General features: G+C 41.2%; 2 non-coding genes across 2 annotated transcripts; one reads left to right on the forward strand and one right to left on the reverse strand.

Annotated features, from left to right (window-relative positions):
* The first annotated feature begins 14,818 nt into the window (after window positions 1-14,818).
* On the forward strand, window positions 14,819-14,893 carry Trnat-ugu (transfer RNA threonine (anticodon UGU)). Its single transcript has one exon. It is a non-coding gene; the product is annotated as a tRNA-Thr (tRNA).
* A 7,647-nt stretch (window positions 14,894-22,540) lies between these two features.
* On the reverse strand, window positions 22,541-22,615 carry Trnat-ugu (transfer RNA threonine (anticodon UGU)). Its single transcript has one exon. It is a non-coding gene; the product is annotated as a tRNA-Thr (tRNA).
* Between the last annotated feature and the right edge of the window lie 1,135 nt (window positions 22,616-23,750).

Consider the following 23,750-nt stretch of genomic DNA (forward strand, 5'->3'; position numbering starts at 1 on the left):
CTCCTTAACTCTTTCCGATAAGTCATCTATTTGTTCTTTCTGTTTATTTATGTCTTCCGTAAGTGTCACGACTTCAGTATTGACACATTTAGTAGTTAACTGTTCATATTGTTGTGTTAGGTTATTTAGTCTGTCATTTGGTACGGATTCCTCGATTCTTTCAAATATTTCTTCCTTATCGTGTGCACGCTGTAAATTTAACTCTGAAAATTTTTGTACTATCACGCGATCTCTTTCTTCCTGTTCTCTATCCAGTTCCTTTTGTCTAATTTCTATTGAAATTAATCTATTTTTGTGAGCATTCAAAATCGGTTGTACTTCTTCTCTAATTTCTTTCTTTAATTCATCTTTCATGTTTTTGAAACATGTCCCTAATAGTGAGTCTAACCGTGTTTCCATTGTTCCCATATCAGTTTTAATTGTTCCTATTTGTGAGTCTAACCATGTTGCCAATGTTCCCAACTGTGTTTCCATTGTTCCCATACCAGTTTTAGTTGTTCCTATTTGTGATCCTAAATATAATATTGCACTCATCAACTGCTCCAAATTAACTGGTTCTAAATTCTTTTCGCCCCTAACATTTCCCGTAAAACTAACTTCCTTCGGCATAGCCGTAAAGCTATCTGTGTTCGATACTATTTCAGAATCTTCTATCGTTAATCTCGTATTCTGTGAATTTTCCGATTGTGAAAAATTTTGAACTGGTTCCGGACTATTTTCCCTGCTTATTAAATTGTTTTCTACCTCATTATTCATCCTACTGTTCTCCTGTGTTGGCGGGTTCGCCATGTTAACGATTTCGTCATTCTGACTATCCATCATTTTTGCCTTTTTCATCGATCGCGTCATTTACAAAACATACAAAACTCACCACTATACGAAAACTACACACAATATAACACTTTAGCACCAACAATACCATTCACACGAAATGCTTCCTGACAAACACGATTAACGAACAATTGAAGTCTTCATAATTGCACAAAATTGTCAAACAAGTATACGAGACATCAAAAAAATAAATTCTGCAAAAATACCATTAGAAGAATGACAAGACAACTACAAATGTTCAATTACCAAATCTACACATGCAATACAGACTACAATTACTAAACTACAAATTACTACAACAATAACACTGTCTGCTATTTTTACTATCAAAAGAGTTCCAAGGGACGATTCGAAGCAGCGTTCGCCACGTGCATGGGGGAATTAATTATAAAAATGCAAATATTTTAGTAGCTGTGAGTCCGGTTACGATGTCTCGTAACCGGTTGGCCCGGACTAGTATTAGTACGCAATCTGACTGCATAAAATTACAGTAAAGAATGAAACGAAACTTCCGTTAACACAATTGATTAATTAAGTCCCCTGCAACTATAAAAACTACGAAACAGCAAAGCACAAGCGTAACTGTTCTGTGTGTGGTAGTGTGGTTCAACGTACATGTATCTGGCACGGTTATTCCTCAATATGACAAGAAATTTTAAACGCCATTTACAATGAACTAATTGAAGAACCACAAATACTATAATTGCTCCTAGAAACCAGAATTAGAAGTCTAATACATGAAGACGAGCCAAATGCTTTGTTGACTGAACCTGTGACCAAGATGCATTATTATTAAGGAGATTTGAAATAAAAAAAAATTTTGTTACCTCCATATATATTGACGAAAAATACACTGTGATCATTGCAACATCTTCCGTATATACATTACACCAACCGAACAGCACCTACTCTCTTGCCCAACAGGAACAACAACTGCACACGACATGCTCTCAACTAGTACTGCTCTCGACATCCTCTCAACAAGCACTTCCCACGGCAACCTCTGAACTACAACTGCCCTCGACATTCTCTGAACAACTACTGCGCCAGTCGAGGCGGCGGAATAATACTCTTTGGCGCAATCTCTGGCGCTGTGACTCAGTGTAGCCACCTTTCACGATTCTGGACGATACAGTCTGGATCCGCGCGATTGCTACAGTCGCAGGTTCGAATCCTGCCTCGGGCATGGATGTGTGTGCTGTCCTTAGGTTAGTTAGGTTTAAGCAGTTCTAAGTTCTAGGGGAGTGATTGTTGTGACTTGGCAAAACAGCCAAGCCACTATGAGGAAGCCGAAAGGCACGCGTTTAAGCTCACGCAGGCTGGCATGAGGTCTGGAGCATTTAAGGAAGTTAGACTTTAGGAAAAAAGGTCGCAGCTGTTGGAATACTTAACTTTAATCCATAATTGGTGAACATCGGTCTGACGGTACAGGAATCACAAGATAAATAGCAAATGATAATGGCGCCTTGCTAGGTCGTAGCAAATGACGTAGCTGAAGGCTATGCTAACTATCGTCTCGGAAAATGAGAGCGTAATTTGTCAGTGAACCATCTCTAGCAAAGTCGGCTGTACAACTGGGGCGAGTGCTAGGAAGTCTCTCTAGACCTGCCGTGTGGCGACGCTCGGTCTGCAATCACTGATAGTGGCGACACGCGGGTCCGGCGTATACTAACGGACCGCGGCCGATTTAAAGGCTACCACCTAGCAAGTGTGGTGTCTGGCGGTGACACCACAGTGATGACCTCAGATGTTAAGTCCCATAGTGCTCAGAGCCATTCATTTTGAATCTGCGACCGTAGCGGTCGCGCGGTTCCAGACTGATGCGCCTAGAAGCGATCGGCCACGACGGCCGGCTTCGAGGTGTATCGAGCCGAACGGAAGTCATAGTGGTGATAGGAGGGGGGAGAAAAACAAGGGAAAGCCAGTGAGAAAGTGCATCAGAGCAATCATCGTCTAATTTAAAAGAATGTATTGGGAGAATTCTGAAAGTACGGGATTTATCTTGAAACATACGAGACCCGCGATTTTTGTCAAAATTAAATGAAAATAAGAATATTCCAAGGATATATTGGATAGTTAGCAACCGTACGTTAGCTCTTGCACGTCAGTGAAGCAGCTGAATACTGTTTGACGCTTGTAGAGTTTCGAGATACTCTAAACAGATTTTTAGATACTTTGGAAAGTCACCAGAGAATTCTAATTCAATTTGAATCAGAGACTAGATGACTTAGACAAGAGAGGAGTATTTAGTAAATTATATCCTAAATAATTGATGACGAGCAAAAAACAAATCAGAGGAGTACATGAACTAATTAATTCTGCCACATCTGTAAATTTAAATGATCTGTTACTGGAATGGGCATTGCTTAAGAAGGTGCTGAACAGTAGATGCAACAGATGGGTATCTGTTGAGAGGCCAGGCACACGTGCGGTTCCTCAGAACGAGTAGCAGCCTTTTCAGTAGTTGCAGGGGCAACAGTCTGGATGATTGACTGATCTGGCTTTGTAACATCAATCAAAACGGCTGTGATGGTACTGCGAAGGGCTGAAAACAAGGAAAAGCTAAATCCGTAATTTTTTCCAAGGACATGTAGCTCTACTATATGGTTAAAAGATGATGTCATCCTCTTGGGTAAAATATTTATAAGGCAAAATAGTTCCCCATTCGGATATCTGGGCAGGAACTAATTAGGAGGAAATCACATCAGGAGAAACAAAGGTAGCGTACCACTGATTGGGGCGAGGAAAATTAGATTCTGTAATCGCGCAGGTAGGTTAGAAAATTGAAAAAGGAAAATGGACAGAGTGAGGTTAGATACAGTTATTTCGAATTTTTGAAGTTCGGTGAAGGAGGAACAACGCTTCTGGTGAGGTGAAAACAGGGTGTAAATAAAAAATCAAGTAGGGAAGATGCAGGAGTATGTCAAATAACGAATGAGAAAGTAGGAATGCGGGTAAGCTGCTACAGACAGCACAATGAACGTATTATTGTAGCCAAAATAGACATAAAGCCAACACCTGCTACAGTGGAAAAAGTTTATATGTGTGTAGATGATGAAGTGTGTGAAAAAGTGGATGATGAGTTAAAAGAAATTATTCAGATAGTTAAGGGAGACGAAAATTTAGTTGCTATGGGGGACTAGAATTCTAGAATTCGATAGTAGCAAAATGAAGAGAAGGAAAAGCTGTATGTGAATATGGCCTGAGGAAAGAAATGAAAGAGAAAGCCCCCTAATAGAATTTTGCACAGAGTAAAATCCAATCATAGCTAATTCTGGGATTAAGATTCATGAAGGAAGGCTGTATGCATGGAGGGGACATGAAGACAATGGAAGGTTTCAGGTTGATTGTAGTATGATCAGATAGAGATTTAGGAATCAATTTTATTTTGGGGGTAGATGTGTGCTCTTACCACAATTTATTGATTGAGAATTATAGATTAAAACTATAAAAACTTCAAAAAGGAAGGACACAGAGGATTTGGGACATGCATAGGTTGAAAGAATCAGAGGTTGTTGAGAGTTTCAGAGGGAGCATTAGGCAACAATTGTCTAGAACAGGGGATAGCAATATAGTAGAAGACGAATGGATAGCTTATATAGATGAAGTAGTAAAGGCAGAGGATCAAATTGGTAGAAAGACACGACCTAATAAAAATCCTTGGATAACACAGGAGATATTAAATTTGATTGATGAAAGTAAAAATATGACAATGCAGAAAATGAAGCAGGCGAAAGGGGATACAAACGTCAAGAACAAAGAAACTGATGGGAATTGCAAGATGGCTAAGCAAGGATGACTAGAGGACAGATTTAACTATTTGGAGGCATATTTCACCAGGGCATAGATAGATGCCGCCAACAACAAAATTAAAGGGGCCTTTGGAGTAAAGAGAAGCAAGTATATGAATATGAAGAGCGCAGAAGGAAAACCTGTCCTAAGCAAAGAAGGAAAAGCTGAGAGGAGGAAGGAGTATATAGAGGGTCTATAGAAGGGAGATGAATTTGATGGCAGTATTATAAAAATGGAAGAGGACGTAGATGAAGATGAGATGGGAGATATAACCGTGCGCGAAGAACTTTACAGAGCACTGAAACACCTTAGTTGAAACAAGGTTCCGGGAATAGACGACATTCCGTCAGAAATACTGACAGCCTTCGGAGAACCAGACATGACAGAACGCTTCCATATGGTGTGCAAGATGTATAAGACAGGGCAAAGAAGAATCTGATAATTCCAATTTAAAAGAAAGGTGTGAATATGGCAGAACTATCAGCTTAATAAGTCCTGGTTGCAAAATACTAACACGAGTTGTTTATAGAAGAATGGAAAAAATGGTAGAAAACGACCTTGGGAAAGATCAGTTTGGATTCTGGAAGAATGTAAGTACACGCGAGCTAATACTGATCATACGAGTTATCTTAGTAGATAGGTTAAGGAAAGGCAAACCTACGTTTAAAGCATTTGTAGACTTAGAGAAAACTTTTGACAATGTTGAGTGGAATACTGTCTTTGAAATTGTGATGGGAGCAGGGATAAAATACAGGGAGCGAAAGGCTATTTACAACTTGTACAGAAAGCAGACGGGAGTTATAAGAGTCGAGGGGCGTGAAAGGCAAGCAGTGATTGAGAAGTGAGTGAGACATGGTTGCAACCTGTCGCCAATTTTATTCAATCTGTTCACTGAGCATTTAGTAAAAGAAGCAAAACAAAAATTTGGAGTAGGAATTAAAGTTCAGGCAGAAGATGTAAGAAGTTTGGGGTTTGTAAATTTGTAAATTTGTGGTAAGTTCCTATGGGACCAAACTGCTGAGGTCATCGGTCCCTAGGCTTACACACTACTTAATCTAACTTAAACTAACTTACGCCAAGGACGACATGCACATACCCATGCCCAAGGGAGGACTCGAACCTCCGACGGGGGCAGCTGCGCAAACCGTGGCAAGGCGCCCCTTAGACCGCTCGGCTACCCCGCACGGCTTTGATATTTACCAATGTCACTGTAAGTCTGTCAGAGACAGGAAACAACTTGGGAGAGGAGTTTAACGGAATGGACAGTGTCTTGAAAGGAGTCTAAATGGTAAACATAACAAAAGAAAACATGGATAATGGAATGTAGTCGAATTAAATCGGGTGATGCTGAGGGAGTTACTTAAAATAGTTGATGACTTTAGCTGTTTGGGTAGTCGAATAACTGATTATGGTCGAAATAGGGAGGATATAAAAAGATAGACTGGTAATGGGAAGAAAAGCGTTTCTGAAGAAAAGAAATTTGTTAATATCGAATGTAAATGTAAGTGCAATGTATAGAAGTGAAACATAAATAATAAATAGTTTAAAAGAAGGACATAGAAGCTTTTGAAATTTGGTGCTGCAGAAGATAACTGAAGATTATGAAACATCCCCTCAGAACAATTTCTTGATTACTGTGCTGATAAACCTCTTACACTATTTGCTTTTCAAACAGCTGAGCAAAACTGAACGTACTCAAACATTCACTAAAGTGACTCACAATATTTTTAGCGCAACACAATCTGACTTTAAAAAATCTCTACAAAAGAATGGCCCTGACTAACATTAACCTATACCTTTCACAAAATGAGGAATTTGATTATGCTACATATTTATTATGATGAAATATTGAAGAATGTCTATGAATATGTATATGTGTAATAAGGTAAGGAATAATGAGTAGTGGTTAGGGACGCTGATTTGTGAAAAAGGTTGTTGGAAACCAAGAATCGTACTTTAAGAGTTATGAAATGTGTGTAAATGCGTGAATGTATTACAATGCCAATGAAAAGTTTTTGGACACTGTTATATCAATAGGATTTTGTTTCTACAGCTTTGTAACGCAAATTCTTGACCTGTGAAATATTTTTATATGAGACTGTCACTGTAGCGGAAACTGCTGTCGTAAATATTTACATAAGAAAGTTAAGTGACCACCTGCACATAATGTGTCGTGGGCACTCAGCTGTGTCAGACGCCTGGAGAAAAAGCCATTAGTGTGTGCCTTTTCAGAGGCACAGGTAGAAAAAGAAAAGGGAGACCATTATCCTCGCTATTGACATTCCTTTGTAGAAAGCATCGCAAATACGGCATGCTCAAACTTGAAAACACATGATAACACTGTGGACCTCTTAATTTACGATATTTACTGAAATGCCTCATGTAATGACGAGAAATACTTTTATGTCTATACACCTGATTATGATTACTGTCTTTCTAGTTGAGAGATTTTTCTACTAACTTATGAAATGCCTCATGACTACTGAATGATGTTCTTATGCTTTACTTTGTTCATAGTTGCTTATTTCATTTGATATCTGGTTTCCAGCTGTCTTGCAACATTGGTTTCATAAAATAAAATTAAATGCATTTGCTAATGTGAACACTTTCTGTCAACAGATCTATTAAATAATTATTTTATGATCCACATTCTTCGAAAAAGGAGCTCCTGGAATGGAAAGAACAATAAGAAGGGACTGATAACAATAACTGCATATACAATTTTCTTTTCAAGTACTTGGTAATTTTTTCTAGAATTAGTTTTTGTGGTGCACCACTTTAATTACATAGACATTAAGATGTGAATATACATTTCCCTTGTCTGCATTATTGTCTTTAGTGTAATGTTTTTTTTTTTTTTTGCTTGAGCTATGTAATGTTTAGATATAAGTTATTTCATTTGCTGCTGCTGTTTGCCAGGCATAGTGTTACTGAATTTGACTTTGTGTTACTCTTCTAAGCCAGTTTACTACTGATTTATTTTTCTTGTTTGCTGCACATTGCCTTATATTAGTTGTAATATTGCAATTGCTTTGCTAAATTCTATAATGCTGCTTGCTTCGCAAATCTGCATTTTTTTCATTGCTGTTTGCGTTAATTGTTTTGTGCTGCTGCATTGCCTCGTCCCTTAGTTTAGCACCTGAGCTCAGTAGATTTAAGTTAGCTTAAGAGGGGTATACTATATAAGAAACTGACTATGGAGAATAGGTAAAGAATGCATTGCAAAGTTATATGAAAAAGATTTGGGCCAAAATGAGTATTGTACAATGAGAAATAATTATTTTGAAAGAAATATGAATAGAATACAGGAAGGAGGTATAGATAGGATGTTTTGGGAATAATGATGAATGAAGGGAGATATCCAAGAAGCAAAGAAAGTTTTGTTTGCAAAATACTGTAGTAAAACAAACCCTGTCCTTTCCTTGTATTATTCCGCTATATGTTTGTGTACCCTTGTGTATTTATGTTTTTCCTGTATTTATATGTTTATCTGATAAGACTTATGTTGTAGAATTTTTCTAATACTAAGCTACATTCACTATGATGAGGAATACTGTTATCCTCAAATATAATTGGCATTAATAATATGTTATTTACCTTGTAAATATGCTTAGACATTATTTATTCTGTTTTGTTTTAATGCTCATGTGTGAAGTCGATGTTTTAAAAGTTTAATCTTTTATGTATTATGTCATAATTCCTGTAACACTAATGTATATGTTTACTTCTATTGTTTTGTAAAGCCTGTATTACTACAAATGTTATCTGTATTGTTATGTTCTTTAATGATGTATTTTGTACCTTTGTTATTGTATTCTCATGTTATAATATTGTAATTAACATCAGTTCATCAAATTAAGTAACTTGTAAGCATTCATTTCACTGCACACATTTCTGTTGGTCATAGTAATGCACAATATGCGAGAAGTTGGGACTGTTAGTGTTTGCACATGTGTTACTAATTCAGCAAGGGACTGGATAACAGCATTGCTGGTTCTAAGGACAATTCCAAAAACTTCATGAGCGTACAAGTGGTGGTTTATGGACTTGCTATCTTCTCTGCAAGACTCTTCGATGGTGATTGTGCACCTGCACAGTCGCAGCAGATGGCTGCTGGCCATCTCTACAAGGACTACAGTGGGTCTACACCTTTGATGACCCACCAATACCATTATTTCTACAAGGACTACAGTGGGTCTACACCTTTGCTGACTCACCAGTACCATTATTTCTACAAGGACTGCAGTGGGTCTGCAGCTCTGGTGGCCCACCAATACCGTTATCTCTACCAGGATTACAGTGGGTCTGCTCTGTGATGACCGACCTACCAATCTTCTTCAAAACGTCGAATGACTCTGCTGTGGGTTTGCTCTGTTGTGGCCCATTACCTGTCAGCATGTCAAGAGTCAGCACTGTCTTTCCGTTGGAAGGACAACACTACTTCTTCAAGACTGCATGGAAATCCACTACTTCTGTGTGCAATTTCTTTTACTAATGAGACTTTGTGAAAAAAAAACTGTAATTCCTATTATGATGAATGATCAGGACTGTCTTTATGGACTGTGAGAAAATTTTAGCTTTTGACCAACATTGTACCAATAAGTGTGTGCATTTGATATCTTTGTTATTGTAACTATGATAAATTTTTTCAAATCTGTATTGGCCACTGCCCAAAACAATTTGTAAAATTTTTTGTGGGGAGCATGGGGGCTACGTAAGTAGACTGTTTAGGTTTTTATATTGGTAACGCCACATAGTGCTCTGTATGGAAATCACTGGCTGTGCTGTGTGCAGTCTGTGGCTAGTTTGCATTGTTGTCTGCCATTGTAGTGTTGGGCAGCTGGATGTGAACAGCGTGTAGCGTTGCACAGTTGGAGGTGAGCCGCCAGCAGTGGTGGATGTGGGGAGAGAGATGGCGGAGTTTTGAAGTTTGTAATACTGGATGTCATGAACTACTATATATATTATGACTGTTAAGGTAAATACATTGTTTGTTCTCTATCAAAATCTTTCATTTGCTAACTATGCCTATCAGTAGTTAGTGCCTTCAGTAGTTTGAATCTTTTATTAACTGGCAGTAGTGGCGCTCGCTGTATTGCAGTAGTTCGAGTAACGAAGATTTTTGGTGAGGTAAGTGATTTGTGAAAGGGATAGGTTAATGTTAGTCAGGGCCATTCTTTTGTAGGGATTTTTGAAAGTCAGATTGCGTTGCGCTAAAAATATTGTGTGTCAGTTTAAGCACAGTCTTGTATAATTGTTCTAAGGGGACGTTTCATATAAACAGTCTACTTACAATTAGATGGGTAGATCACGTAACTGATGAGGAGGTACTGAATAGAACTGGGGAGAAGAGAAATTTGTGGCGCAACCTGACTAGAAGAAGGGATCGGTTGATAGACACAGTCTGAGATATCATGGGCTCACCAATTTAGTACTGGCGGGAAGTGCAGGGGGTAAACATGTAGAGGGAGACTAAGGGAAGAATACAGGAATCAGATTCAGAAGGATGTACGTTGCCATAGTTATTCGGAGATGAAGAGTGTTGTACAGGACAGAGTAGCATGGAAAGCTGCATCAAACCAGTCTCCGCAAGGAAGACCACAACACAATAAGATGAGTGAACAATTCCCTCTTAAGAATTCAATTACAGAATATGCCGCCAGCATTTCCCTGCATACAGTTGACTGCGAGCAAGGATTTAAAGGTTCAAATGGCTCTGAGCACTATGGGACTTAACTTCTAAGGTCATCAGTCCCCTAGAACTTAGAACTACTTAAACCTAACTAACCTAAGGACATCACACACATCCATGCCCGAGGCAGGATTCGAACCTGCGACCGTAGCGGTCGCGCGATTCCAGACTGTAGCGCCTTTAACCGCTTGGCCACCCCGGCCGGCAAGGGTTTAATGCATGAACAATATAAAAGCCAGAAAGAGTTAGTAAACTTGTGATGATTAATATTGAAAGGGAATCTTGGAATCAGTTTCATTTCGGAAAGTGTGGAGTATGCATAAAAACCTACGCATACCATTGAGATATGATGTAATGTTATGCGAAGCACGCAAATAAATACCGACAGTTTGCTGTAGTGTAGATGTCATATTGGATGTGTAGAACTGCAGAGTGATTCACGTGGAATGTCACATAATTTGTGATTCTACATGTGAAAATAAACCAAAGAATGCGATGAATATGTCTCCGATTTTCAATCGTTACGGAACTGGAGCAGATTGGAGACTACACGTATCCGTGAATGATTATGAAGACAAGTGTGAATACTGATTACCGAAACGCTGTGGTGGACATTATAATGGTGAGTCAGATGACCGATTCATTCTACAAGAGGTGTTCAAAATGTCCTCCACCCATCTCTATGCACTTTTCATCGCTTTGGACGGTGTGTTGTGTTTCACAAGGGATATCACCTCCATGGGCTTTAATGTAGGTAACAGCATCGGTGATGCGCGCGGCACGTTCTTCAAGTACAGGGTGTTTCAAAAATGACCGGTATATTTGAAACGGCAATACAAACTAAACGAGGAGCGATAGAAATACACCGTTTGTTGCAATATGCTTGGGACAACAGTACATTTTCAGGCAGACAAACTTTCGAAATTACAGTAGTTACAATTGTCAACAACAGATGGCGCTGCGGTCTGGGAAACTCTATAGTACGATATTTTCCACATATCCACCATGCGTAGCAATAATATGGCGTAGTCTCTGAATGAAATTACCCGAAACTTTTGACAACGTGTCTGGCGGAATGGCTTCACATGCAGATGAGATGTACTGCTTCAGCTGTTCAATTGTTTCTGGATTCTGGCGGTACACCTGGTCTTTCACGTGTCCCCACAGAAAGAAGTCACAGTGGTTCATGTCTGGCGAATAGGGAGGCCAATCCACGCCGCCTCCTGTATGTTTCGGATAGCCCAAAGCAATCACACGATCATCGAAATATTCATTCAGGAAATTAAAGACGTCGGCCGTGCGATGTGGCCGGGCACCATCTTGCATAAACCACGAGGTGTTCGCAGTGTCGTCTAAGGCAGTTTGTACCGCCACAAATTCACGAAGAATGTCCAGATAGCGAGATGCAGTAATCGTTTCGGATATGAAAAATGGGCCAATGATTCCTTTGGAAGAAATGGCGGCCCAGACCAGTACTTTTTGAGGATGCAGGGACGATGGGACTGCAACATGGGGCTTTTCGGTTCCCCATATGCGCCAGTTCTGTTTATTGACGAAGCCGTCCAGGTAAAAATAAGCTTCGTCAGTAAACCAAATGCTGCCCACATGCATATCGCCGTCATCAATCCTGTGCACTATATCGTTAGCGAATGTCTCTCGTGCAGCAATGGTAGCGGCGCTGAGGGGTTGCTGCGTTTGAATTTAGTATGGATAGAGGTGTAAACTCTGGCGCATGAGACGATACGTGGACGTTGGCGTCATTTGGACCGCAGCTGCAACACGGCTAACGGAAACCCGAGGCCGCTGTTGGATCACCTGCTGCACTAGCTGCGCGTTGCCCTCTGTGGTTGCCGTACGCGGTCGCCCTACCTTTCCAGCACGTTCATCCGTCACGTTCACAGTCCGTTGAAATTTTTCAAACAGATTCTTTATTGTATCGCTTTTCGGTCCTTTGGTTACATTAAACCTCCGTTGAAAACTTCGTCTTGTTGCAACAACACTGTGTTCTAGGCGGTGGAATTCCAACACCAGAAAAATCCTCTGTTCTAAGGAATAAACCATGTTGTCTACAGCACAGTTGTACGTTGTGAACAACACACGCTTACAGCAGAAAGACGACGTACAGAATGGCGCACCCAAAGACTGCGTTGTCTTCTATATCTTTCACATCACTTGCAGCGCCATCTGTTGTTGAAAATTGCAACTACCGTAATTTCGAAAGTTTGTCCGCCTGAAAATGTACTGTTGTCCCAAGCATATTGCAACAAATGGTGTATTTCTATCGCTGCTCGTTTAGTTTTTATTGCCGTTTCAAATATATCGGTCATTTTTGAAACACCCTGTATATACACCTTCGTTGCGTACGTATCTCCCCTTTAACCATTCCTACAAACAGAAGTCTAATGGGGCTAGGTCGGGTGATCTGGTAGGCCAGTTAATGGGTCCTCCACAGCTAATCCACTGATGAGATAATTTATTATTGAGATACTGGAATACTTGTCTGGTACAGAGAATTGGTAATTCACAGTGTTGCCGGTATATTTGCTATCGTTGTTCTAATGTCACGTTTTCCAAAAGGTGTGTCTTTTATCAGGAAACGTGCATTTGCTGTGGCTGTAATGTGATTTGGCAGGAACAAAGGCCCTGTCACCAGATCATCACAGAGAACCTAACTTGGAATCTTGTTTCCATAGTGTCACGTGGGTTCTACAGTGTCCATGTATGAGAACTGCGGATGTTCTTGATGCCATTGCATATAAATGTAGCCTCATCTGTAAATAAAGTGTATTGAACTGTGTCTCTGTGTACAGCCAACCATTCACCGAATTGTTGTCTGAGTCACCTGTATGCATATGTTGCACGGGCTACACATGGAATGGGTACAAGCCATCAAAATGTAACATACGCCACACTCGCGTTTGCAGAATATCGAGCTGACAGCCGTGTACTAGTGGTGGGACACCATTGTACCATTGCAATAATGTCGTTCCTTTCCTCAACTGACTGGACGGCCTCAAAAATATGGTTCAAATGGCTCTGAGCTCTATAGGACTTAACATCTGACGTCATCAGTCCTCTAGACTTAGAACTACTTAAACCTAACTAACCTAAGGACATCACACACATCGATGCCCGAGGCAGGATTCGAACCTGCGACCATAGCGATCCCGTGGTTCCAGACTGAAGCGCCTAGAACCGCTCGGCCACACCGGCCGGCGGACGGCCTCACATTCTGATGTTATGTACATACTTCGTAGTGTTCTGGATTCACTTAATATTTGAAAAACACTGGGAAATAACCTGGCGCAGGAGGTTCGTCGATTGGAGGAAGGTCTCTTGTATTCTGTCACTGTCACATGGGCACTACCATTACAATACCTGTACACAAACAACACATCTGCATATTCTACGTGGGAGAACGTATGCGTTATGTTGGTACTGACGGACCCAATGGACTTGCTCAAGTAAACAACACTCAAGCACGACGTGCACACAGCCTCACGAATGTGCCATGATCCAGTCCACGATTGCACACTAGGTCCACTTGCAGCTGTTACCTCAGTGTGATGTCACTGTGCTGCCATCTGTTGGAGAGCCTCCACATCTCTTGTGGGATGGAGCTATCATCTATGTCATCATTACTCTGTCCAACATAGGGTCTGTACTACATTTCAGTAAGTAATATTCACACATATCCATTCGGTGTATGTATTTTTCAATCCACTCTAGACCTGTAACGGTCGAAAATCGGACACATTTTCGTAATGAAATGATAATTAAATCTACACCCTAAGCTGTCGACAGGCGTTGATAAACATCAACGAGGACAGTTGAAAAAGTGTGCCCCGAGCGGGACTCGAACCTGGGATCTCCTGCTCACAGGGAAGACGCTCTAGCTATCTGAGCCACCGAGGGCACAGAGGTTAGTGCGACTGCAGGGATTTATCCGTTGCACGCTACCCGTCAGACCCACGTTCCCAACTTAATGTCCACAACCTACATTCGTAGTGCCCTTGTCCATTACACTCATTACTCGTGGCAGACAATTTTACCCGAAAGAAAAGATACCATCTTCATATAGTTAAGGCTAAACGCCGGCCGCGGTGGTCTCGCGGTTATAGGCGCGCAGTCCGGAACCGTGCGACTGCTACGGTCGCAGGTTCGAATCCTGCCTCGGGCATGGATGTGTGTGATGTCCTTAGGTTAGTTAGGTTTAAGTAGTTCTAAGTTCTAGGGGACTGATGACCTCAGCTGTTCAGTCCCATAGTGCTCAGAGCCATTTGAACCATTTTTTAAGGCTAACCGGCCATTGACCTCCTTCATCTGGGTTGGATGCACACGCATTGCCAGAACTCTTACGGGATTCGCTAAGATTTCCTGCCGCGAGTAATCAGTGTAAAGGGCAGGCGCACTACGAATGTAGTGTGTGGACATTAAGTTGGGAATGTGGGTCTCACGGGGAGCGTGCAATGGATAAATCCCTGCAGTCGCACTAACCTCTGTGCCCTCGGTGGCTCAGATAGATAGAGCGTCTGCCCTGTAAGCAGGAGATCCCGGGTTCGAGTTCCGGTCGGGGCACACATTTTCAACTGTCCCCGTTGATGTATAACAATGCCTGTTGACAGCTTAGAGCCTTGATTTAATTATCATTGCATTCTAAGAGAGCTGCATGGTCACTGGTGGTATCTGTTCTTGCGGACATGTCCGAAAGAACAAAATGGGTCAAATGGTTCTGAGCACTATGGGACTTAACATCTGAGGTCTTCAGTCCCCTAGAACTTAGAACTACTTAAACCTAAATAACCTAAGGACATCACATACATCCATTCCCGAGGCAGGATTCGAACCTGCGACCATAGCGATCGCGCGGTTCCAACTGTAGCGCCTAGAACCGTTCGGCCACTGCGGCCGACTCCGAAAGAACAGAGACCATCTTCATACATTTTCAAAAGGTTTTTCCAGTTTATTTTCATATGTAGGATCACGTCACACATTATGTGACATTCCTCGGGAATCATCTTGTAAATGTGTTAAAGCTAATTTAAAAAGTACTGAAATTTCATCTAGCAGATTACTGTGAGCTTCAATTCAATAGACACGTATTTCACTTTATAAACCTTCATTAACAGTATAATTTATAAAATTTTCTGCTAGCAGAATTTTGCATCTTTATTCTTTATGTCTACATACTGGCTTTGAGTTTCGAATTTCAAGAGCTCGTCCAAAAGTGACGGCCGCTCTCCTTTAGCATGACAACCCAAGACCACTCATGAGCTCTGCGACATCTATAGCAGTTCGTGTGCGGCGTGTGACAGGGGCCGGGGCGTCACTCGTCCATAGCCCTGCCACACTGCCCAGAAGTCGACTGTACAGGAAAAATCGTTCTGAGACAGATATGAAGCAACTTGGCTTGTGTTTGCCACCGTGAGGGGACTTATTAAAAACAGCGTTCTGACAGTGTATGTAGTGTTACATTACGACTGATGTATCACAAATAGACTCACATACCGTTCCTATGAAAAAGAGAAAGCCAATGTGTTTCACAAGGTGTAACATCCCCTTAGAACAATTATACAAGATGAAACGTCCCCTTAGAACAAATTATACACGACTGTGCTGATAAACCTCTTACACTATTTGCTTTTCAAACAGCTGAGCAAAACTGAACGTACTCAAACATTCACTAAAGTGACACACAATATTTTTAGCGCAACGCAATCTGACTATCAAAGATCCCTGCAAAAGAATGGCCCTGAGTAACATTAAACTACACCTTTCAGAAATCACTTACCTCACAAAAATCTTCATTACTCGAACTACTGCAATACAGCGAGCGCCACTATTATCAGCTAAATAAAAGATTCAAACTACAGAAGGCACTAACTAGTGATAGGGATAGTTAGCAAATGAAAGATATTAATAGAGAACAAACAATGTATTTACCTTAATAGTCATAATATATATATCAGTTCATGACAAATTACAAAACTCAGCCATCTCTCTCCCCACATCCACCACTGCTGGCGGCTCACCTCCAACTGCGCAACGCTACGCGCTGTTCACATCCAGCTGCCGCTGCCCAACACTACAATGGCAGACAACAATGCAAACTAGAACAATGCAAACTAGCCACACACTGCACACAGCACAGCCAGTGATTTTCATACAGAGCGCTACGTAACGTTGCCGATAATAAAACATAAACAGCCTACTTACATAAAGAAAACATAAACAGCCTACTTACATAGCCCCCATGCTCCCTACAAAAAATTTTACAAAATGTGTTGGGCACTGGCCAATACAGATTTGAAAAAATTTTTCATAATTACAGTAAGAAAGATATCAAATGCACACACTTATTTATACAATGTTGGTCAAAAGCTAAAATTTTCTCACAGTCCATAAAGATAGTCCTGATCATTCATCATAATAGTAATTACAGTTTTTTTTCACAAAGTCTCATTAGTAAAAGAAATTGCACACGGAAGTAGTGGATTTCCATGCAGTCTTGAAGAAGTAGTGATGTCCTTCCAACGGAAAGACAGTGCTGACTCTTGACATGCTGACAGGTAATGGGCCACAACAGAGCAAACCCACAGCAGAGTCATTCGACGTTTTGAAGAAGATTGGTAGGTAGGTCATTACAGAGTAGACCCACTGTAGTTCTGGTTGAGATTGTGGTATTGGTGGGCCACCAGAGGTGCAGACCCACTACAGTCCTTGTAGAAATAATGGTATTGGTGGGTCATCAAAGATGCAGACCCACTGTAGTCCATGTAGAGACGGCCAGCAGCCATCTGCTGCGACTGTGCAGGTGCACAATCAGCAGCCATCTGCTGCGACTGTGCAGGTGCACAATCACCATCGAAGAGTCTTGCGGAGAATATAGCAAGTCCATAAACCACCACTTGTGCACTCACAAAGTTTTTGGAATTGTCCTTAGAACCAACAATGCTGTTATCCAGACCCTTGCTGAATTATTAACATACGTGCAAACACTAACAGTCACAACTTCTCACATATTGTGCATTACTATGACCAACAGAAATGTATGCAGTGAAATGAATGCTTACAAGTTACTTAATTTGATGAACTGGTGTCAATTACAATTTTATAACATGAGAATACAATTACACAGATACAGAAAACATCATTAAAAACATAATAATACAGATAACATTTGTAGTACAGGCTTTACAAAAGAATAGAAATAAACATATACATCAGTGTTACAGGAATTATGACATGAGTACATACATAAAAGATCAGAATAACTTGCGAAACATCAACTTCACACATGAGCATTAAAACAAAACAGAATAAATAATGTCTCAACATTTTTACAAAGTAAATAACATAGAAAAATTCTACAACATAGCTCTCATCAGCTAAACACATAAAGACAGGAAAAACACAAATACACAAGGGTACACAAACATATAGAGGGATGACACAAAAGGAAAGGACAGGGTTTGTTTTACTGCAGTATTTTGCATGGAGATCTCCCTTCGTTCATCATTATTCCCAAAAAGTCATATCCAAGCCTGCTTTCTGTATTCTGTTCACATCCTCTGTCAAAAATAGTTTTTCTCCACTGTACAGTATTCTTATTTTTTTTTTTTGCCAGACCATTTTCTGATAGCTTCTCAATGCATTTCTTATAAATTCATCATAGTTAGTTTCTTATATAGTCTACTCCTCTTAAGCTAACTTAAATCTACTGAGCTCAGATGCTAAACTAAGGGACAAGGCAATGCAGCAGCACATAACAAATTAACACAAACAGCAATGCAAAAAAAATGGAAAATTGCAAAGCAAGCTACAGTAAATCTAAATTACCAAGCAATGCAACATTACAACTAATATGAGCCAATGTGCAGCAACAATAAAAATAAATCAATAGTAAAACTAGCTTAACAGAGTAATACAAAGTGAAATTTAGTAGCACTATGCCTGGCAAACAGCAGCAGAAATAACTTATATCTAAACATGACATAGCTCAAACAAAAAAAAAAATTACATTAAAGACAACAATGCAGACAAGGGAAATGTATATTCACATCTTAATGTCTATGTAATTAAAGTGGTGCACCACAACTTATTCCACGAAAAATATTTCATAGTGCTCAAAGCCATTTGAACCATTTTTTTTAGACTCCTATACCAGCTGCTCTTGTCATAATTAAACCAACCTGATAAGGGTCTCAGACTGTAGTTGAAATTTCGTATTTTGTCATAACACACCACGGTAATCCTAAACAAGTTGTTGTTGTTGTTGTTGTGGTCTTCAGTCCAGAGACTGGTTTGATGCAGCTCTCAATGCTACTCTATCCTGTGCAAGCTTCTTCATCTCCCAGTAGCTACTGCAACATACATCCTTCTGCTTAGTGTATTCATCTCTTCGTCTCCCTTTGCGATTTTTACCCTCCACGCTGCCCCTCAATACTAGATTGGTGATCCCTTGATGCCTCAGAACATTTCCTACCAACCGATAACTTCTTCTAGTCAAGGTGTGCCACAAATTTCTCTCCTCCCTAATTCTATTCAGTATCTCCGCATTAGTTATGTGATCTACCCATCTAATCTTCAGCATTATTCTGTAGCACCACATTTCGAAAGCTTCTATTCTCTTCTTGTCCGAACTATTTATCGTCCACGTTTCACTTCCATACATGGCTACACTCCATACAAAAACTTTCAGAAACGACTCCCTGACACGTAAATCTATACTCCAAGTTAACAAATTTCTGTTCTTCAGAAACGCTTTCCTTGCCATTGCCAGTCTGCATTTTATATCCTCTCTACTTCGACCATCATCAGTTAATTTGCTCCCCAAATAGCAAAACTCATTTACTACTTTAATTGTCTCATTTCCTAATCTAATTCCCGCACCATCACCCGATTTAATTCGATTACATTCCATTATCCTCGTTCTGCTTTTGTTGATGTTCATTCTCCTTTCAAGACACTGTCCATTCCGTTCAGCTGCTCTCCAGGTCCTTTGCTGTCTCTGACAGAATTACAATGTCATCGGCGAACCTCAAAGTTTTTATTTCTTCTCCATGGATTTTAATTCCTACTCCAAATTTTTCTTTTGTTTCCTTTACTGCTTGCTCAATATACAGATTGAATAACATCGGGGATAGGCTACAACCCTGTCTCACTCCCTTCCCAACCACTGCTTCCCTTTCATGCCGCTCGACTCTTATAACTGCCATCTGGTTTCTGTACAAATTGTAAATAGCCTTCCGCTCCCTGTGTTTTACCTCTGCGACGTTCACAATTTGAAACAGAGTATTCCAGTCAACATTGTGAAAAGTTTTCTGTAAGTCTACAAATACTAGAAACGTACGTTTGCGTTTCCATTAATCTATTTTCTAAGATAAGTCGTGGGGTCAGTATTGCCTCACGTGTTACAGCATTTCTACGGAATCCAAACTGATTTTCCCCGAGGTCGGCTTCTATCAGTTTTTCCATTCGTCTGTAAGGAATTCGTGTTAGTATTTTGCAGCCGTGGCTTATTAAACTGATAGTTAGGTAATTTTCACATCTGTCAAAACCTGCTTTCTTTGGGATTGGAATTATTATATTATTCTTGAAGTCTGAGGGTATTTCGCCTGTCTCATACATGTTGCTCACCAGATGGTAGAGTTTTGTCAGGGCTGGCTCTCCCAAGACTATCAGTAGTTATAATGGAATGTTGTCTACTCCCGGCCGGCCGCGGTGGTCTAGCGGTGTTAGACGCTCAGTGGGAACCGCGCGACTGCTATGGTCGCAGGTTCGAATCCTGCCTCGGGCATGGATGTGTGTGATGTCCTTAGGTTAGTTAGGTTTAAGTAGTTCTAAGTTCTAGGGGACTGATGACCACAGATGTTAAGTCCCATAGTGCTCAGAGCCGTTTTGTCTACTCCCGGGGCCTTGTTTCGGCTTAGGTCTTTCACTGCTCTGTCAAACTCTTCACGCAGTATCATATCTGCTCTAAACATGTTATGCAGATGATAAATAATTATTGATTCGAAGCCTAATCGTAGATACCACTATACTGACATTAGCAATGTCTAGTGGAACTGTGGCACATCTGGAAAGACCATGTTTCTGTCAACAATAGCTGCGAAGCGTAAGAAAACTAGTTTCCCAGTCAGTGTTCATTCTCTAGGATGTAACGTGGGCAGACGAGATGATTTCAATCATCCAGCTGAGTTGCTCCAAATTCCGCTGTTTGTTCGGCTTCCAATACAGATGCTTTGCACTGTCCATTTTCGCGTTAAAAATTGCACTGAAGAGAGACAGAGCATTACGAGCACTGCTCACTGCGAGATTAAATGCCGCCTGGTGGCGTTGTCAGAGCGTGGCGCGACGAGGGGAGTATGCATGTGGTGCAGAGACCGATGACGAATGTCTAGGGCTGCTATGAGAAACAAATAGACAAATCTACTGTCATAAACGACTTTGAAAAAGAGCAGATTGCTATGACCGGCCTTGGAAATGATCATCTGGGAAAGGGCGATGCCGATAGACTGTTCGCGTGCAGCTATTGTCAACAGCTATGGAAAGTGGTTGAAGGAATGTGAAATCAAGAGAAGGCGACCTGTTGGACGTCCACTACACATCACGGAACATGGACGTCAGATGCTTGTCTGACCTGAAAAGCGGGACAGGCGACAGCCTGTGGCAGATCTGTCGAAAGAGTAAAATGCGGGCACAACTGTTTCTGAGCGCACTGTTCAATGCACACTGTTGAACATGAGAATTTGTAGCCACGTGTTCCTATTCTGACACAACAAAACAGTCAGTTACGACTGTAGTGGGCACGGGACCATCTAGATTCGACCGTGGATCAATGAAAATGCGTCGTCTGCTCAGAGAAGACCACGCCTCCTGTTACACCAGGTCCACGGCCGTGTCCGGATATTCAGGCGAACGGCTGTTCGAAACATGCAAATCGCCATGGACGCAGGCTGTTGAGGACAGTATTACGCTGTGGTGGGCGTTCACCTGTTGTTCCACGGGTCCTGCGGTAGTAATCAAAGTCACCATAACAGCTATGGACCACCGGAATCCCCAACGGCGATGGTACCTCCCAGCAGGGTAACTATCAGTATCAGAAGGCCAGAATCGGGCTACAGTGGTTTGAGGAGTATTATAGCGAACTCACGTTGATGTCTTTGCTACCAATTTCGCCAAATTTGGACATATTTGGGACGCTATCAGGTGCCAGCTCCGCTGCCACAAACCATCGGTCTGTAATTTACGGATATTGCGTGACCTGTGCGTAGACTTCTGGTAGCACATGCCATTAGAAAACTGCTAAGGACTTGTCACTTCCAAGTCACGCGGAATTGCTGCTGTATTGCGACTGAACCATAACGCTGTAAAGCAAGCGGTCATAATGTCAGTGTACAGATATACAGCACATTTTTTATAAACCATTATGGATCCTGGCTGTCTTTTTTAAGTAGAGTATCAATATTTCGTCCTACCATTACCGAAATAATCCATTAAAACAACTGTCTTCCAAAACATGTACACATACATCTAAAAATATAACATGTCTTCGAATTTTAGAAGTCGTAATCAGAAAAGACGCCATGGAGCTAATATTACTCACCACCGTTAGAAAAATTGCGGAACGATCTTAAGTATACATATTTGGTAATTTTAGTAGGTCTGCCCGACAAACAATGTCTCGAATACGTGTCAGGAATTCATAATTTATTTTATATCGCAGCGAACCCTCCAGAGCAGATGCGTAGTTGTCCTTTGCATTCTCAAATTTCAAAAATGGTTCAAATGGCTCAAAGCACTATGGGACGTAACATCTGAGGTCAACAGTCCCCTAGGCTTAGAACTATTTAAACCTAACTAACCTAAGGACATCACGCACATCCATGCCCAAGGCAGCATTCGAACCTGCGACCGTAGCAGCAGCGCGGTTCCGGACTGAAGAGCCTAGAACTGCTCGGCCACAGCGGCCGGCATTCTCAGATTTACTCTCACTATAATTTTCCAAACTGGTTTGATTACGACGAACAGAGACGGTCATCTGGATGTGCAACATGTAATACCACATGTACAGGCCATTGTTGTATAAATCATTATAGTTCCTAGACTGAGATTTTCACTCTGCAGCGGAGTGTGCGCTGATATGAAATGAAATGATAATTAAATGGACACCCTAGCTGTAAACAGGCGTTGATGTACTTTATTGGGGACGTTGAAAATGTGTGCCCCGACCGGGACTCGAACCCGGGATCTCCTGCTTACATGGCAGACGCTCTATCCATCTGAGCCACCGCGGGCACAGAGGATAGTGCGTCTGCAGGGACTTATCCCTTGCACGCTCCCCGTTAGATCCACATTCCCAACATGTCCACACCACTACATTCGTAGTGCGCCTAATAGATGTATGCCCATCATACTCATTACTCGTGGTAGATTAATCTACCAAGTCCCGTACGAGTTCGGGCATAGCGTGTGCGTTCGCACAAGAAGGTCAATGGCCGGGAAGCCATATTTTAACTATATATGACGGTAGTATCTGTTCCCGAAAGAACAGTTACTGTTGATGACCATGCAGCTTTGCTAGAAATGAAATGATAATTAAATGGACACCCTAGCAGGAGATTCCGGGTTCGAGTCCTGGTCGGGGCACACATTTTCAACATGTCCCCAATGAAGTACATCAACGCCTGTTTGCAGCTAGGGTGTCCATTTAATTATCATTTCATTCCTAGCAAAGCCGCATGGTCATCCACGGTAACTGTTCTTTCGGGAACAGATACTACCGTCATATATAGCTGATATGAAACTTCCTGGCTGACTAAAACTGTGTGCCGGACCGCGACTCGAAATCGGGACTTTTGTCTTTCGCGGGCAAGTTCTCTACCATCTGACCTACCCAAGCACGACTCACACCCCGTCCTCATAGCTTTACTTCCGCCAGTACCACGTCTCCTACCTTCCAAACGTTACAGAAGCTCTCCAGCGAACACTAGAGCACTTGCCCGCGAAAGGCAAAGGTCCCGAGTTCGAGTCTCAGTACGGCACACAGTTTTAATTTGCCAGGAAGTTTCATTACTGTTCCTGATCGTCCTTTTTTAAGAAGAGTATCGAGATATTACATCCTACCATTACCGAATAATCCATTAAAACTGTAGTCTTCCACACCTTGTACGCATTCAGATGAAACTGTAGCGCTTATGTGTTCAAAATTCAGGAGTCATAACCATTACATATGGAATATAGTAAAATGGATAAATATGGAAAAAAATGTGGCAAATGTCAAAAAATCCGGTAGGAAATCTCCATACTGTATGGTTATCTGCATTTATATTTAGAGTATAGTCAAGATGTGACTTTAGTGCTATATGTAAGTGTTTTGCGGGAGAAGTCTTGGATGCTACCCTGAATGATCTACAACAATCACTGCTCAAAA

Source organism: Schistocerca cancellata, chromosome 7 (genome assembly GCF_023864275.1).
Source record: "Schistocerca cancellata isolate TAMUIC-IGC-003103 chromosome 7, iqSchCanc2.1, whole genome shotgun sequence".
NCBI classification, from domain to species: domain Eukaryota; kingdom Metazoa; phylum Arthropoda; class Insecta; order Orthoptera; family Acrididae; genus Schistocerca; species Schistocerca cancellata.